Source organism: Triturus cristatus, chromosome 3_2 (assembly GCF_964204655.1).
Source record: "Triturus cristatus chromosome 3_2, aTriCri1.1, whole genome shotgun sequence".
NCBI lineage: Eukaryota > Metazoa > Chordata > Amphibia > Caudata > Salamandridae > Triturus > Triturus cristatus.
This window is the reverse complement of record NC_140584.1, coordinates 886,824,032-886,840,356: the sequence shown is the minus strand read 5'-3', so window position 1 is coordinate 886,840,356 and position 16,325 is coordinate 886,824,032.

Sequence of the window (16,325 nt, the reverse complement as noted above, 5' to 3'; positions counted from 1 at the left end):
ACAATTTACTTCAAGAGGAATATTAATACCGCTTTTTTGTATAGTATTTGTTTCGTTTTACGTTTCTTGATTGTTAAATATTTTATCATTGTTATTTTTGGGAGAAAATTGCAACCTCAAAACATGCCTGTTAATGCTAGTCCTGTTCGCAAATGGGCCAATTTCACATGCCACTGAGTTCCCCAGTAAGCAGCAGGGTGATGTAAGGTGACTCATCAAGCTGTCCTTACTCTGGGATTCCTGCTCCTGTGCTTTAGCTATTTTAAGCCCCAGCCTCCCTGCCTGTCTTTCTACGGACCTGAGAGCAGTTGATATGAATAGATCTTGGATTAAAGCACAAGTTCTTTAACCCCACCTTGGTCAAGGGCGACTCCCGGTAAAGATAAAGTTCAGCTTTTGAAAGTTTATTTTATGTGAATTCTGCCGCATTAAAAAAGAGTAGTGTCCGGTTTTATGCCACATTACACCTGGTTTCCTTTGTGCATCCCCATATCCCGCATAGAATATTGTGAGAAATTTGCAGGCAATTATTGCGCATTTCTCTGTAATTCAATGCTTTTGCAGGTACCTCGTGGATTCAATTTCTTACATTGCAAAATCACTGGATTGTGTATTTTATTTCACACAAGAACCGACGGTCTGTGTGTAGACTAGTTCTGACATTAGTCTGCTTTCTAACAATGCACATTTACACTTGGAAAAAAGGTTATAGTTTTACAGGTTAATACCTGCACAAAGAAACGAAAGCAAAGTCTTATATAGTTTGCATCTTTCCGGCTACATTTGTTACGTTTTGAGATAGGACTCCTCTTATTGGGCCTTCCCAATGAGATGCGGAATTCAACAATTTATTGTCAAAGCAGACTCCACAGAATGCCAAAGGCAGCTTAAGCAGCTCTTAAGAATGCTATAGCATAAGTTAACAATCTACAGAGTGACGTGTATATTCTCATCTCATATACCACAGGAAGTGGACTTATCAAGAAGGACACTGCAAGGAATAACAGAGAGTTAGTGTTTCAGGGGCTTATGAAGGCCAGAAGGCCTGGGATAGAGTTACTCGCTTGCCACACATGCCTCACATTTGACTGGACCTGGCCCCAATCCATCCAAACTTTCAGGATCGACATTCTGTCAGGAAATTTAGAATATATCCTCCTAGCCATTATTGCTTTGGTTACCTCTCCTTCCAAATTAAGTTATCTTTCCCATCACAATTATGAACAAATCTACAATAATATACATTAGGAGCCTGCAGAACCTTCTGTGTTTGTGTAGGAATAATTACAAGAACATAACAATTTGCCCAAAATCACGCATTAGGTTAAAGAGCGGACCCAGTGTTTGCTCGGTTCCTCTTCCTGGAAGCTAGGTGTTCACCACATTTCTGTTGCTTAGACATTGTTCATATTTTAATATATTAGTTTCTTCCACTTAACTAAAAGCTGAGATCCACCATAAGGCAGGTTATAACCAAGCCTGCAATTCAACAATGGCCTCAAAGGGCTGTACAGAATTGACCTTGCTCCCTTACCCCAAATAACACTTAGCTTCTCTTCTGGTCTCTGTGCTCTCACTACATCTCTACTTGGACGTTTCACTAGCTAGGCCCTCAGTAGTATAAACTAAGATATCCAGTCTCCAAACAGCACATGTTTTAGGGGTTAACATGTTCCATCACATCATTATTATGATTAGGGCTCCCGGTTTTATGGTATTTATTTTTTAACATTTCCGTCTGTATTTATCCATTTTTATTTTTTGCCTATCTGATTGGTATTTATTTATCCATAATTATTTTGTGTTTTGCAAATATATGGAGTCACAAAATAGTATATTTCAACATTTATTTAACTTATAAACATGCACTCATACTTTGCTGTCTGTCGCGTTTGAGCACATTAAGCAGCCAAATATAGCAAAACACTACACCTTCAGGTAAATATGAGCATTATAAAACAAATATATGTTACCATACACCTGCATTTTGGGAAATAACCTATTTTTAACTTCCCTAGCTGCCTTTCTGCTCAGCTGTGGTCCTAGAAATCACGAAAAACAGCATGGAGAGTCACCCACAGGAAGCACACTTTTCTGCATTTTTCCACTTTTAAAAATAAATACAGACAGGAAACACTTCGTTTTCTGTCTGCAATTACCTGTAAAAATCCGTAAAAACTGAAAACTGGGAGCCTTAATTATGATGTGTATTTTAGAGACGACTGAAGGTTCTTTAATACCCTACACGAAGTAAAAACTATGCATTGTGCTAATTATACAAGCATATTCAGGGGAGTAGCTACCACTTATGTAGCCGGTGCACGGCACCGGAGCCCAGAGGAGTGAGGGTCCATTATGCCATGCACCATCTATTTTTTTTTTAAACCAGCAAGCTCTGACTTTGTTTTTAGGTCTCGCTAGACACCACATGCACTACCTTGAAGAGACATGTTGTGTTCTATCTGTGGGAATACAGGTCTCCGATCTTCTACCATTGGTAAACGTCAGGGTCGCTCTCATTTGCTTTGATGCCATTCGTCATGGTATGCAGGCTTTTTCTTTGTTTTCAAGTACTCCTTGGGGGTACTTAATTTTTCAGTTCGTCTCCCTTGTACACATACACACAAACCACAAAAATGCATGCCTGTGTACATAAACAAATGCATTTCTTAAAATGTCGTTAAAAGATTAACAGCACTTGTTTATGCTTTTTGCACGATCAGATGGTAGTGGAGTGCTTTTTCCATCCTCCATCTTGTTCTTTGTTTTCAACCACTCCATAGGAGTAGTTGTGCTTTCAGGCCGTCTCCTTTGTTCACATACACGCATACCACTAAAATGGAAGCGCATATACATAAATGAATGCCTTTCTTAACAAGTTGTTAAAACACGAACAGCGCTCGTTAATTTTTTTTGTACGATCCAATGGTATTGGAGCGCTTGTTCCTTCCCCCATCTTGCCATAGTGCTAACACCCAGTACAAAAAATATATTGGTCAGGTAGTATGCAACAAATCTGGATATATAGAATCATTCACATCCACGATATCAAATTTTACAAAAATGATAAATCATCGATTTATTTTACTGTTGTTACAAATCACAACAGTGCAAATCAACTGGTATTTGTTACTTATACAATTATTTATGCATTAATGGTGCTCAGGATGGGGGAGAAGGGAAAGGAGTGTTTGTGACCATTGTGGGTTGGTGAGGGTGGTGGTGGACACGGATAGAGTGGTGTGACATAAATACATCACATTAACATTGTAGTAACAATCCGGCCTAATCAATAAGACAGTTATTTCACATCTTATACATAGCTAAAAACAGGACACTGTTGGTTTAACACAATTGCCCTAGCTTGTAGTTTCATGGAACTACAAGCTAGGGCAAATGATTAGGCCAGATTGTTACTACAATGTTAATGTGATGTATTTATGTCACACCACTCTATCCGTGTCCACCACCACCCTCACCAACCCACAATGGTCACAAACACTCCTTTCCCCTCTCCCCCATCCTGAGCACCATTAATGCATAAATAATTGTATAAGTAACAAATACCAGTTGATTTGCACTGTTGTGATTTGTAACAACAGTAAAATAAATCGATGATTTGTCATTTTTGTAAAATTTGATATCGTGGATGTGAATTATTCTATATATCCAGATTTGTTGCATACTACCTGACCAATATATTTTTTGTACTGAACTACTAACCCGGGTCTGGTAGATTTTCGGGTCTCCCCATTGATACGCAACACATAGTGCTAACACCAGCTGATGGTATTGGAGCGCTTTAAGTGCTCACCAATTTTATTATACATTTACACATTCATTATCGTACGCTGGGAAGCGTGTAAGTGATTTGCCCAGAACCACAAACTGTTCAGCCGAACCCGAGATACAAACCTGGTTTGTCAGTAGCTCTGGCCGTTACGACACATCCTTTGCTTCACTTCAAAGCTCAACTTTTTCTCACTATCACTTCCACATTTGTTCAGCAAGACCGTGTCAACACCGAACAAGCATTGGCAAAGCTAATAGATCTTGGCAATGCCCAAACTGTTGGCCTGGTCAATGTGAAAGTTTTTTAGCCATGTTGTCTAGCAGCACATCTGCTGTTCAGCATGACTGAAAGTCACTGAAAAAAGCGCTATGATGTGGCCAGCACAAGCCACGTTATATCGCTTTCCTGTGTTAGGAGGGATAGGACAATAAACTCAACATGAGGGCAATGAAACTCGGAGTCGGCTCACCATCCTGTGATTCTGGGCTTTCAGCCATGGTGAACAGCAGATGTGCTGCTAGACTACATGGTTAAAAGACATTCATATTGACAAGGCCAAGAGCTTGGGCATCGCCGAGATCTATTGGCTTTGTCAATGCTTGGTACGGGCCAGTGTGTGTCTCTGACCTAGCTCCATTTACTTTTGGGAAGAGTGGGGAGGCATGTAAAGATAAGCAGTAGAGACAGGTTTTAGACATACAATAGAGGATACTCTGTTTTCCATGCAGGGGTGATCTACCTATTGTCATTGCCTAGTAGCTTTATTATAGGTTTACTCTAAAAGTCAGTCATCCAATTAAACAAGCAATGGCAAAACCAGTAGGTTTTGCCTTTGGGACATTTTGCCTTTGCCAATAATTTTTAGCCATGCTGTATAGCATCCCTGATGCTGTGCGCCATGGGTAAAGAATTATGTATATAAAAACTAGGATGCGGCCACCCACGTCTTTATGTAGAAGAGCATACCATGTACTTACACACCTACAAAATGACAAGGGTGTTTTTTTCCTCTTTATTTATGATCCGAGTTGTATTGGTAAATTAAATGAAAACAAGTGCAAAATTGTTTAAACATCAACATTAAACAATTTCACTCTAGACAAATGTATTGTAGAATGAAATAGAATCAATATATGTGTGAATCATAAATATTGTGATTTTAAAATATACATATGATAATGGGAGAGGGTATTAGATGACATAGACAAAACCTTCGATACACAAACCCCCTGTTTCCTGTCTTATGTATTGCTGGATCTGCCTAATCAACACATATTCCTGTTAAAGTCCATGAAAGACCGGCAAATAGCCTTAGCGCTGGCAACGACGCATCAAGCCATTCTCTCACTTTGGGGTTCAGGTTAAATCCTGGACCACACTAACTGGCTGTATAGACTCTGGTATTTACTGGAACTGCAGTGATAAACATGGTGTTTAAGAGCTATGAGTGAAGGGGGGTTAGTAAAAGATGGGAGGGGGGAGTTGTTCGTTCGATATTGGTTTGTTTTCCATTGTCCTTTTTTTGTGTGACGTAACCACCGCCTGCATCCGTATAGGACGCGGTAGATCTGGGGTTTTTTCTCAATAACTCAATAGATAGCATTGATTAAAAAAATACATGTGAAATCGAGTGTGAAAACGATTAGACCCTCACAATGCACTACAATATCTTAATAAAATTGGCAAGTTTTGATTGGTTACTATTAAAATTAATTTTTGATCCCTTCTGCATTACCACAGATTCAAGAGGTTTATGTCAAGTATTACAAAGGGCTATCTCCCAGGCTGACTGAAAGGAAATCTCTCCCTACTGCGCAACATATCAGCCTTAAATAATATGTTACTACTATAAACATAGTCTGCATAAGGTGTTAATGTTTCAGTATGCCTCTTGTTTGTCATGTGGCTTCCAACGCTTCCCTTAGAAAGTGTTTCATGACTGAGACTGAATTAAAGCGCCGTCCTGGAATTGTGCAAGACATCAACAGTATCAAAATTCACACTATGGGCCATATGTAGGTAGCCTAACATTTACCACTTCATAAATACCGAATTTTACCGATTCGGTATTTATGAAGTGGTAAATGATATGTAGGTAATCCATCGGTAATATTTACCGATTCGGAATGGGTCGGTAATTTAGAATCGGTATTTACTGATTTGGTAATGGTAACTGGCTTCCCATTGATTCCTATGGGCCAGGAGGCCCATAGGAATCAATGGGAAGCCAGTTACCATTACCGAATCGGTAAATACCGATTCGGTAATGGGGGGAGCACAATCAAGGGTGGCAGGGTGTCACAGTGACACCCTGTTGCACCCCTGATTCCTGCATGTGTGCACATGTGGCACACATACATGCCCTAAGGGCATGTATGTCTGCCACATTGCACACTTCAAAGTGCAAAAAAATGCTTTTTTCCAGCTATTCGTCATTTACCACCAACTTTTAGTTGGTGGTAAATAACGAATCCCCACAACAACCACACACTCCCCCTACATATCATTTCAGGATTCGGTATTTACCGAATCGGTAAAATTACCGATTCAGTAATTTTACCGATTCGGTAAATTACCGAATCCTGAAATGTGCCCCCTACATACCAAAAGCCTGAATACCGGTCGGTAACGGGATATTTACCGAAAATCGGCCGTTACCGACCGGTATTGGGCTTCCTACATATGGCCCTATCTCTCTAGCTACTCAGTCTCTTAGTGCATCATCAACAAATACATTGGCACATTAAAAGCGAGGAGTCCAAGCTATGTCTTGATCCTCTTTGTAGTTTTAACCTAGATTACTATTTATTATTATTTATATAAGTTTTATATAGCGCTAGCTAGACCCAAAGGTATCAGAGCACTTTGAATCAGGCACACAAACACAAAAAGAGGCGAGAAATTCAAAATAGCAAAATAAAAGCAGTAACAAAAACAAGAGAAGCAGAACCTAAACCCTTGATACTAAAGACGAGCACACAAGCTCACCACAGCCGAAGCAGAACCTAAACCCTTGATACTAAAGACGAGCACGCAAGCTCACCACAGCCGAAGCAGAACCTAAACCCTTGATACTAAAGACGAGCACACAAGCGCACCACAGCCGAAGCAGAACCTAAACCCTTGATACTAAAGACGAGCACGCAAGCTCACCACAGCCGAAGCAGAACCTAAACCCTTGATACTAAAGACGAGCACGCAAGCTCACCACAGCCGAAGCAGAACCTAAACCCTTGATACTAAAGACGAGCACGCAAGCTCACCACAGCCGAAGCAGAACCTAAACCCTTGATACTAAAGACGAGCACACAAGCTCACCACAGCCGAAGCAGAACCTAAACCCTTGATACTAAAGACGAGCACGCAAGCTCACCACAGCCGAAGCAGAACCTAAACCCTTGATACTAAAGACGAGCACGCAAGCTCACCACAGCCGAAGCAGAACCTAAACCCTTGATACTAAAGACGAGCACGCAAGCTCACCACAGCCGAAGCAGAACCTAAACCCTTGATACTAAAGACGAGCACACAAGCGCACCACAGCCGAAGCAGAACCTAAACCCTTGATACTAAAGACGAGCACACAAGCTCACCACAGCCGAAGCAGAACCTAAACCCTTGATACTAAAGATGAGCACATAAGCTCACCACAGCCAGAACCAATTTAATCCTAACCAGCGACACAGGAGTATATTTGGTAACCTCGGAATGGATCTACAATTCCTTCTTTGTGCCACCCATTGGTACTTCCTAATAACACATAATGAATGCAACACAGTAGTACCAGCAAGATATAAAAGTTGAATCTATGGTAGACCAGTCAATACATCTAATATGCATATACATACTCAGGGTATGTGATCTAGTTCTATAATAAAAAGCCTCTCATCCAAATTCAGCAAATATTGATAATATCTACGCTCTTTGAATTCTACAAATGATTTAGCCTCATATGAGTAGCATAACTTCACAGACAGAGACGTTCTTAAGTATTTGCATAATAGCTTTTAAACTATGACAAACAGGCACCAGGCAGATTGTGACTATTATGTACAGTTCTAATAAGACAGTGAGGGGTGGGAGCCACACACCCTATAATGACTTTACAATGAACTTCACAACTGTCAGTACCCTGGAGTGGGCCGAACCCCTTACACCCACATTATACAATCAGATACATTCGTAAAGTAAATACAACATTAGTGTTAATATTTTCGTGAAAACGTCACTGCAAATCATGCCAGCAATATCATCTTATCAATGAGAGAAAGAGATAAAACATCGGTGGTGTACCCATGTGTATCAAGGAGAGAAACCAAAAATTGCTTTTTGAAAAAATGCTTAAAGGTAGATAGGTTTCAGCTCTGATGTAATACGAAACCCGGTTAGTTTGGAAAAGAGAAACAAAGGAACGTTAGAGGCCGAAAGAATAATCTAATATAGTAATACCTTAAGAATATCTGTCTGTCGAGGCAAAAGTATAATACTCAAAAACAGCAAAGATATTTACATTTTAAGACCTTCGTCTATGAAGAGAAGGCACTTTAAATTAAATTGTGAAGCCGAAAGAAAGGGTACAATGGAAGGCATGCTGTATATAGGTTCCTGCATGGTCATATCCAAGGAGTACGTCCTGCAAGACGTACACTTTGAAGATATTTTTTAAGTATTACGCTTTTCTCCTCTTATACGAATTTTGTATTTACATTAAGAATATTTAATAATGACAACTTTGTTTCGTTTTTGTCTCCTGATGTTTTGCTCCTAGTACAACCCATCCCCTCTTTATGTATTATAATTGAATCCTAATTGTGTTGTTAACTATGGTATGTCTGTTATATTTTAACTATTATTGTAAATCAATATGAATGTAATACTTAAATCACAACACACAGGCTTTAAAAAGCCCAAGGCCTAAACACTGTGTAAGGGGTGAAACACGTTTTGGCTGGCTTATAGAAAGGAATGCTGTGAATCATGTTTAATAAATTAACCGGGTGAAATTATTATAGAAAAAAGATTCACTTCAATTGCAATTTTGTTTCAACTGCCTAATCTTATTACAGTTTATCGGATTATGACTATTAGCATACTTTTTTTCTTGGAAGAAATATGTTTTTAGCCCCTAACTTTGTTATTTTTCACAGCTTTGCCTAATCTGGACCACATTCCAGAGTTATCTTTTAATAATAGTCTTCAGCCCCTAGGATACCTCTCTGTGGCAAAACTAAAAAAATGACTCTAATCTTCCAAATCCAGTAGTGTATAAGTATATATAGACTAGGTGCCTTGAAAGCAGATGGTGTTTGTTTTTATTTTTACAAATGTCATTAAAAAAAATCTGCATCTTTTATTTGCCACCCTAGGCCTCCAATGTTGCAAATCCAAGTCTTGGCAAATATTATTTATTCATCAAGTACAGATTATCAAAAGAATTGGCGTGCACGAAGAATGAAGGGGTGTCCAATATTGTACCTTAGGGCGTCACACTGTTTTGTGTGTGTTCCCCCACCCTAACATTCCCAACCCAGACTGGCAATGACAACCACTCCTTCTGAGTGATGTTTGTGGGAGAATGCAAAGTCTTAAGCAATTTGTTTCAAGGTAATGTCATAAAAAGATATTTGAACAATACAAACAAGACTTCCGTGTTTCTGAAGCAACATTCCTCCGAAACCTTCAGCTGTAGCATTGAGCACACCACCTGTCTGGTGCGTTGGCCACTTCTCGATCCATCACGCCCTCTGAAGAGCTTTCTGTATTTTAGAAGATTCTGAAGGCCTTATCTCTAGAACGAACTAGACTTTGAAAAAAGCTACTCTGCCCCACATTCTCCCCTTCCAACAAAGATGGGATTGTGATGTCGAGGTCACTCTATATCTGAGAAACAGTGGGATAGTCTACTGTGGGAAATTTCTAAAACACACCATAGCATCTCTCTGAGAAAATACATACAAGCCGATGTACCAATGATATCTTATGCCTGCATGTCTCTAATGCATTTTTCCGTCCATGAAGGATACATGCTTGGTTGTGATACAAAGTGTCTGGATGGAAATCCTGAGGCACATCAAAGATACATTAGGGTATTCTATGGCAGTGAATCCTAGTACCGTCTTTTGGGTCTGATACCAGCCGCTGTGGCTGACTGGACCCTCACTAGACATATGGCAGGAGCTGCCAAACATCTCATTGCATATCACTAGAAAAAGATGGCTATATCTCTGATTTCCCACTGGTTTAATAAGGTCTCACACACCTTTGTCTTGGTGCATATAACTCATAACCTATCCGACTTGGAAAGGAAGTTCATAGACAGGTGGATGCCCCTCATTGCTTGCCTTTCTACATTGGAATTCACGTTTTACCCCTCCACCCCCCTATCCCCAGGCTGTGGGTATCACACCTCTTTGATTGAATGCTCCCCCTACCGCACAACGTTCCAAGCGACAGCCCTAAACAGGACCAGGTGCTGCTTTACATTGCGCTTTTCTTACCAATAGTAGACGGGACTCGCACATTGTTGTCTTCAAGTGATCTGACCTGCCCTTCCTCTCCTCTCAACCCCAGTGCACAAGGGTTATTATTGGATGGGTGCGGGGGGTTCTACGTTGTAATGTAAGGGGCGCAATGTTCCTTTTTTTAACTGTCTTTGTCTTACTCTCTTTCTAAGTACAGTACGGTATGCTGATTTCACTCCAAGTGGGTGATATGTCACTAAGACTGTTGCATATTTCTGTGCATCCATAATAAACTTTCAATAAAGATTTTGAAAAAATTACATGTGAATCTCCCATTAGGCTCCCTATACTTCTTTCTGTATCACTTACTTTAAACTGCCATTTCCACGTTCCCTGCCCTTCAAGACATATGTCTGCTCAAGTGCCAGGCACATTTCTGATTTTACAATTACGCTGCATTACTAAACAAGCATTGCCAAAGCCAATAGGTCTGGCATTGGCTGCCAGAGTGGTGGGTTTGTCAGTGCTTGTTTCGTCATGTTTTTTTTTTTAACAAATTTTATTCGGTCATATTTCGATACACAGGGCAACGGCCCTTCAATGGTACAGTGAAGCCGTTGAACAATGTGTGCATCGATAACCATTTCTATGTGAAGAAACAAAGCTTGCAGAACGTGCAGGGAAAATAATAATCAAAACATTGTGAAGACAATGGACCAGTGTCTAAATAAAAATACATGATTCAGCAGATTCACAACAGACAACCCAGTAAAATGATAAAACAGGCCATCGTTACCACCCTAAGGAACGCATGCCGAAGAGCGGGGAGGGCAACTTAGGGGTCGTCCTCAGGGACCGGGGGCAAATGAATTCCGCGGTAAGCTGCCCATTGCGCCCATACTTTGCAATGTTTCCGTGGGCAGCCCCTAGCCTCAAATACAGCCATCTCAGCACCCATACACTTATCCAATTCGGACTTCCATTTGCTTATAGTCGGGGGAGAGGATGCCTTCCATCCCTGAGCTATGTCCCGCTTGGCTATGATAAGGGCGAGGAACAGCAGGTGCTGTTTGTATCTGTTCCCCCCTATGTCGTCAGTGGAATGTAACAAGAACAGCCATGTGTCCAGTGGAAGCATCCACCCCAGCACCTCATTAAGACACGTCCTGACTCTGTTCCAGAAGGGCTGTAGGGCTATGCAAGTCCAAACCGTATGGAAGAAGGATCATTCCTCTCTACCACACCGCAGGCACTCAGGGGACTGAATGACCCCCATTCGCCACAATCGCACCCTTGTGTAGTAAAATCTGTGTAAGTATTTGAATTGGATGAGTCTGAACCGGGTGGAAACGGCCGCGCCCCGCGTACTGGCGATCGCCTCCTCCCAATCGTCATCCGTCAATTCGGGAATGTCTGCAGTCCAGACTAGCCGGGTATTGGCTAGGGTGGTGGGGGTGTGCGTCGTCAACGTTTGGTATATTTGCTTGATTTTGTGCAATCCGAGGTCCCCCATCAACAGGCGACCCTCAAGGGGTGAAAACTCAGGGAGGGTCTCCAGATTGCGGATCTGGGGCTGAGAGTGCGTTTTGGAGCTGTAAAAATGTATAAAAGTGCGACTTGTGGCGGCTAAAGTCGGTCTGTAGTTGCTGGAATGATTTTAAGGTTGAGCCCTTCATAACATCGCCCAGGATAGAGATCCCCACCAGGTCCCAACCTCGGAACCCTCTCAACGTGTCAGCAGATCTCAGGTACATACCCTGCCACAAGGGAGTCTGTCTAGTAAGACGCCCCCTCCAACCCATTTGTCTGGTCTTGGCCTTCCATAACTGGACGGCTTGTCTACTAGCAGGCGGTAAATGATCTAGCCTCGTGTAGCTGTAGAGTAAATGGAGCAGGGGGACCCGCTCCATTGCGGCCTGTTCGATAGCATAGGCCGGATCAGTAGGAGAATTATACCAAAGTTCGTTGAAAACAAGGATGTGAGATGCCACGTAGTATGAGTAAATGTCTGCAGCCGCAATCCCCCCGCAATACGTAGACTGAACGCAAGTACGGAGTGCCACGCGAACAGCTCCCCCACCCCATAGGAAATTATTTTGTATGGCGTTCACCTGGGCAAACCACGTGCGAGGAATAGGATAAGGAAAATTTTGGAGGCGGTATAGGATTCGAGGCAGAGAAACCATTTTAAAAATGGCTGAGCGCCCATATAGGGATAGTGGAAGAGTAGACCATACCATCGTTTCATTTTTAAGGCTGGCCAACAGAGGGGTGATGTTATGAGCCCATGAGATCTTGGGGCACGGGGAGATAAAAATCCCTAAGTATGTAAAACCCTCTGAGGCCCGGGATAATTGTACTGCCCACGATTCGCGGCCTTGGTGTCCACATACTGGGAACAGGATAGATTTAGCTGGATTGGCGAGGAGGCCGGTGGTGCCACCAAACACCCTGAGGATCTCCAATATACGAGGGCCCGAAAACCACGGGTCCGTCATGAAGAAAAGAACGTCGTCGGCATACAACGCCATCCGATCCGATCGTGAGCGGGACAACTCGAATCCCCTGAGCACTGGGTCACTCCTGACCCAGGCCGCCAGGGGCTCGACCGCCAGAGCGAACAACAGAGGAGACAGTGGGCATCCCTGACGTGTACCCCTCTGTATCGGGAATGGGCGAGAGCGGTGTCCCGCGATTCTAACCGATGCCGTCAGGTCAGTGTATAGTAGATGTACATATGACAGGAACCAAGGTCCAAAGTTGATTGCTTTGAGCAGCTGGAAACCCAGCTCAGCGAGTCGAATGATTTATCAATATCGGCTAGCAGTAGGGCAGCTGGACGGCCTAACGTGGGTGCGGCAGCGATAGTATTATGAACTCTTCTGATGTTGTGCCTAGTGGCCCTCTGCGGCATGAAGCCCGACTGGTCGGGGTGAATCAAATCGGTAATACACCCCCGAAGGCGGTCAGCCAAAACTTTCCCTAGCAGTTTAGGTTTGAAATTGATCAGCGAAATGGGCCGATATGAAGAAGGGTCTTTGGGGGGACGGCCTGGTTTGAGAAACAGCACGATTTCCGCGTGCCACCAGTCTCTAGGAAGCCTTGCCTTGTCCGACGCATCAGCAATGGTCGCCAGCAGATGTGGTCCCAAGAGAGGCATATGGGATCTAAGAAATTCCATGGGGAACCCATTGGGACCCGGGGCTCGGCCTGGCTGGATCGCGCTAAGGGCGCCTGCTAATTCCTCTAATGTAATAGGAAGCTCCAGGCGCTCCCGGACAGAGTCCGAGAGCTTACGAGGAGGGATATCCACAAGGAACTCCACTATGAGTTCCGCAGACATCTGCTCCTTCCGGGCGTAGAGTGACGTAAAGTGATTTGCAAATTCTTCTGCTACATCCACCGGCGATGCATGCAGGGACCCGTCCAGGCCTCGGATAACCGGCGTGACGGCCGGGGCACTGTTCGCCCGGCACAATCTATGCAGCATTGTCCTGGACTTATCCCCCCAATGATATATCCGATGTTGCGAAGCCTCCCATATCTCTTTGGCTTCGCTAAGCAAATACTGGCGCAATTCCTGCTGGGCGAGGACTAAATTGCGTCGAATAATGGGGCAGGGATTGGCACTGAGTTGGGAAGCCAAGTCCGCCTGGTGCATTTCAAGGGCGTCGAGCTGCGCACGACGTGTACATTTCTCCTGCGTGCGATAGCTAATTTCGTAACCTCGGACAGTGGGCTTGAGCGCCTCCCAGAGGACAATATTTGAGGGAGCTGAAGGGCTGTTTTCTGCTAAGTAAGTAGTAATTGCTGTATGGAGCATATCACGATAAGCCGGATTGTGTAGGTGCCACGGGGATATCCACCAGCGGAACGGGGGCCTGCGAGAGGCCGTGTGGAATTGCATTGTGACCGGAGAATGATCAGACAGACCCCGGGGTTGATGCCGTACCTGAGAGAATCTATGAAGATAAACCCGGGGGGACGAAAAAATTATCCAAGCGGGACTGGGACCCATGGACCATCGACAAATATGTGTATTCATGCTCCGAAGGGTGGAATTCGCGCCATATGTCTGCCCAGTCCATTGTGGATGTCAGGGTATATAGTTTGGTTGGACCCGATGATTGAGGGGTGTCAACCCAGTCGGAAGGGAGCCCCATACCCCAAGTAACTTTTCGATAAAGGTGGCTCCTAGTGGGGGAGGGGCATAAACGCTACCAATCGTTATCTGTTCACCACAGATCGTGCCCGTGACGAAGAGAAATCTGCCTCCAGGGTCCGCCCTATGTGCCAGGTACGCAAACGGAACCCTACGATGTACGAGTATCGCCACCCCCCTAGAGCCTCTTGTAAACCCTGCGTCATAAACGTGACAAAACCCAAAGCGAGCTCGGCACGGGGCCTTCGTACCCATTAAATGAGTTTCTTGTAAAAGCAGAATGTCCGTCCCATACCTCTTCGCCTGTCGCAGTATGGCTCCTCGTTTCACCATTTTCAATAGCCCCCAGACGTTCCATGATACCACCATAAGGTCCCCGAGGGAGCTGTCAGTACCGGGTGTCATGGGAGTTGCATTATCGGCTGAGTAGAGCTAGCAGAGCTTCTGAAAAGACACACCATCGCCTGCATATAGAACAAACCAAAAGAAACAAAAAACACCAACAACACATCCGCATGGATATCCCCCCACCCCCCACCCGACACTACCAGAAACAAGGAGCATCTGTCGCGGTATAAACAGCGGTGGACCCCCAACGGGGAGCCCACAGAATTCACACCAAGGGATCCCCCCCACCCCATAAACCTGTGAGAACAAGAACTGTACGGCGTCCGTGGCCCGACCACCCGTGGTCAAACCCCACGCCCGCCCTGAGAACGACATTACCAATATAACATTTACCCAATGCAGTGTCATTTAAATCGCCTCATGAGGTACGAAGCAGTCCGGAGACTTCACGGCTGTTGCTCGGGGCTCGGTGACACTTTATCCGAGCCAGGCCCCCGACGCTTCTGGGACTTGTTGCGACGTGGCCTCTGAGTGCGAGAGCTGCGGGAGGAGTCTGAGTCTACAACTGGTGGAGAGTCTGCACGGAGCTGAGGGTGCTCGTCCGACCATGCGAAGACCACCTCTGGGGTATCGAAAAAATGACTTGGAGTTATATATCACTCGCATCCGAGCTGGATATAGTAACATGTATTGAACATTTAGTTCCCTAAGTCTGCGCTTCGCGGCCATGAAGGATTGGCGTTGTTGCTGGACCAAGCGTGTGTAGTCCGGAAATATTAAAATGGAGCGGGAATCGTGTATAAAGCAGTCCTTGTGCGTCCTGGCGAATCGCAAAATAGCATCTCGGTCAGCATAATTCATGATCTTGTCGATGACAGGCCTTGGGGCCTCACCTGCGAGGGGCCTCCATGTCAGGCCCTATGTGCCCTTTCAACAACGAAGGCGGAGGATAAGAGATCTTTAGGCAGGATGTCTTTGAGCCACGTGGTGATAAAGTTTGTCATAGACGCCCTTTCACAACCCTCGGCCAGGCCCACGAAGCGCAGGTTATTCCGTTGTGCGCGCCCCACCGCATCCTCCACCCTAGAAGCCAGTTCCTGCATGACTACGGATAGCTAGTTTACTTTCTTTTGAAGGGACCGAATCTTCCACTGTGGACACTCTTATTTCGGCCTCAGCTTATCAGGTCCACTGCTTTGCGGAGGTCCTGCCGCAGAAAAGAAACCCGGCGCCGTGGCGTACTGGTCCATGGTGCACTGTTTGGGGCCGGCCCCACTCGGCCCACCCTTGCCCACGAGGACGAAAGTCAGTCTTAACAGTGAGGGAGTAAGGGGGCGATGGGCCTCACCCCCCGGGCAAGCGATCGTCGCAGATAGCGGAGGCCTGGATGGTACAGTCACAACGGGAGCACCAGGCGTTCAGGAAGGATCCGGCCGCACCACCTAATCTCCCCGTAGATTCCCTGAGCCCAGGGACGATCACCCAGAGGGGCACCGGAAAGGGAGCGGCAACGGCCGCGCTCAGCACCCCGTCGCTCCGACGTGTCCCCCGCCGCCTCCCC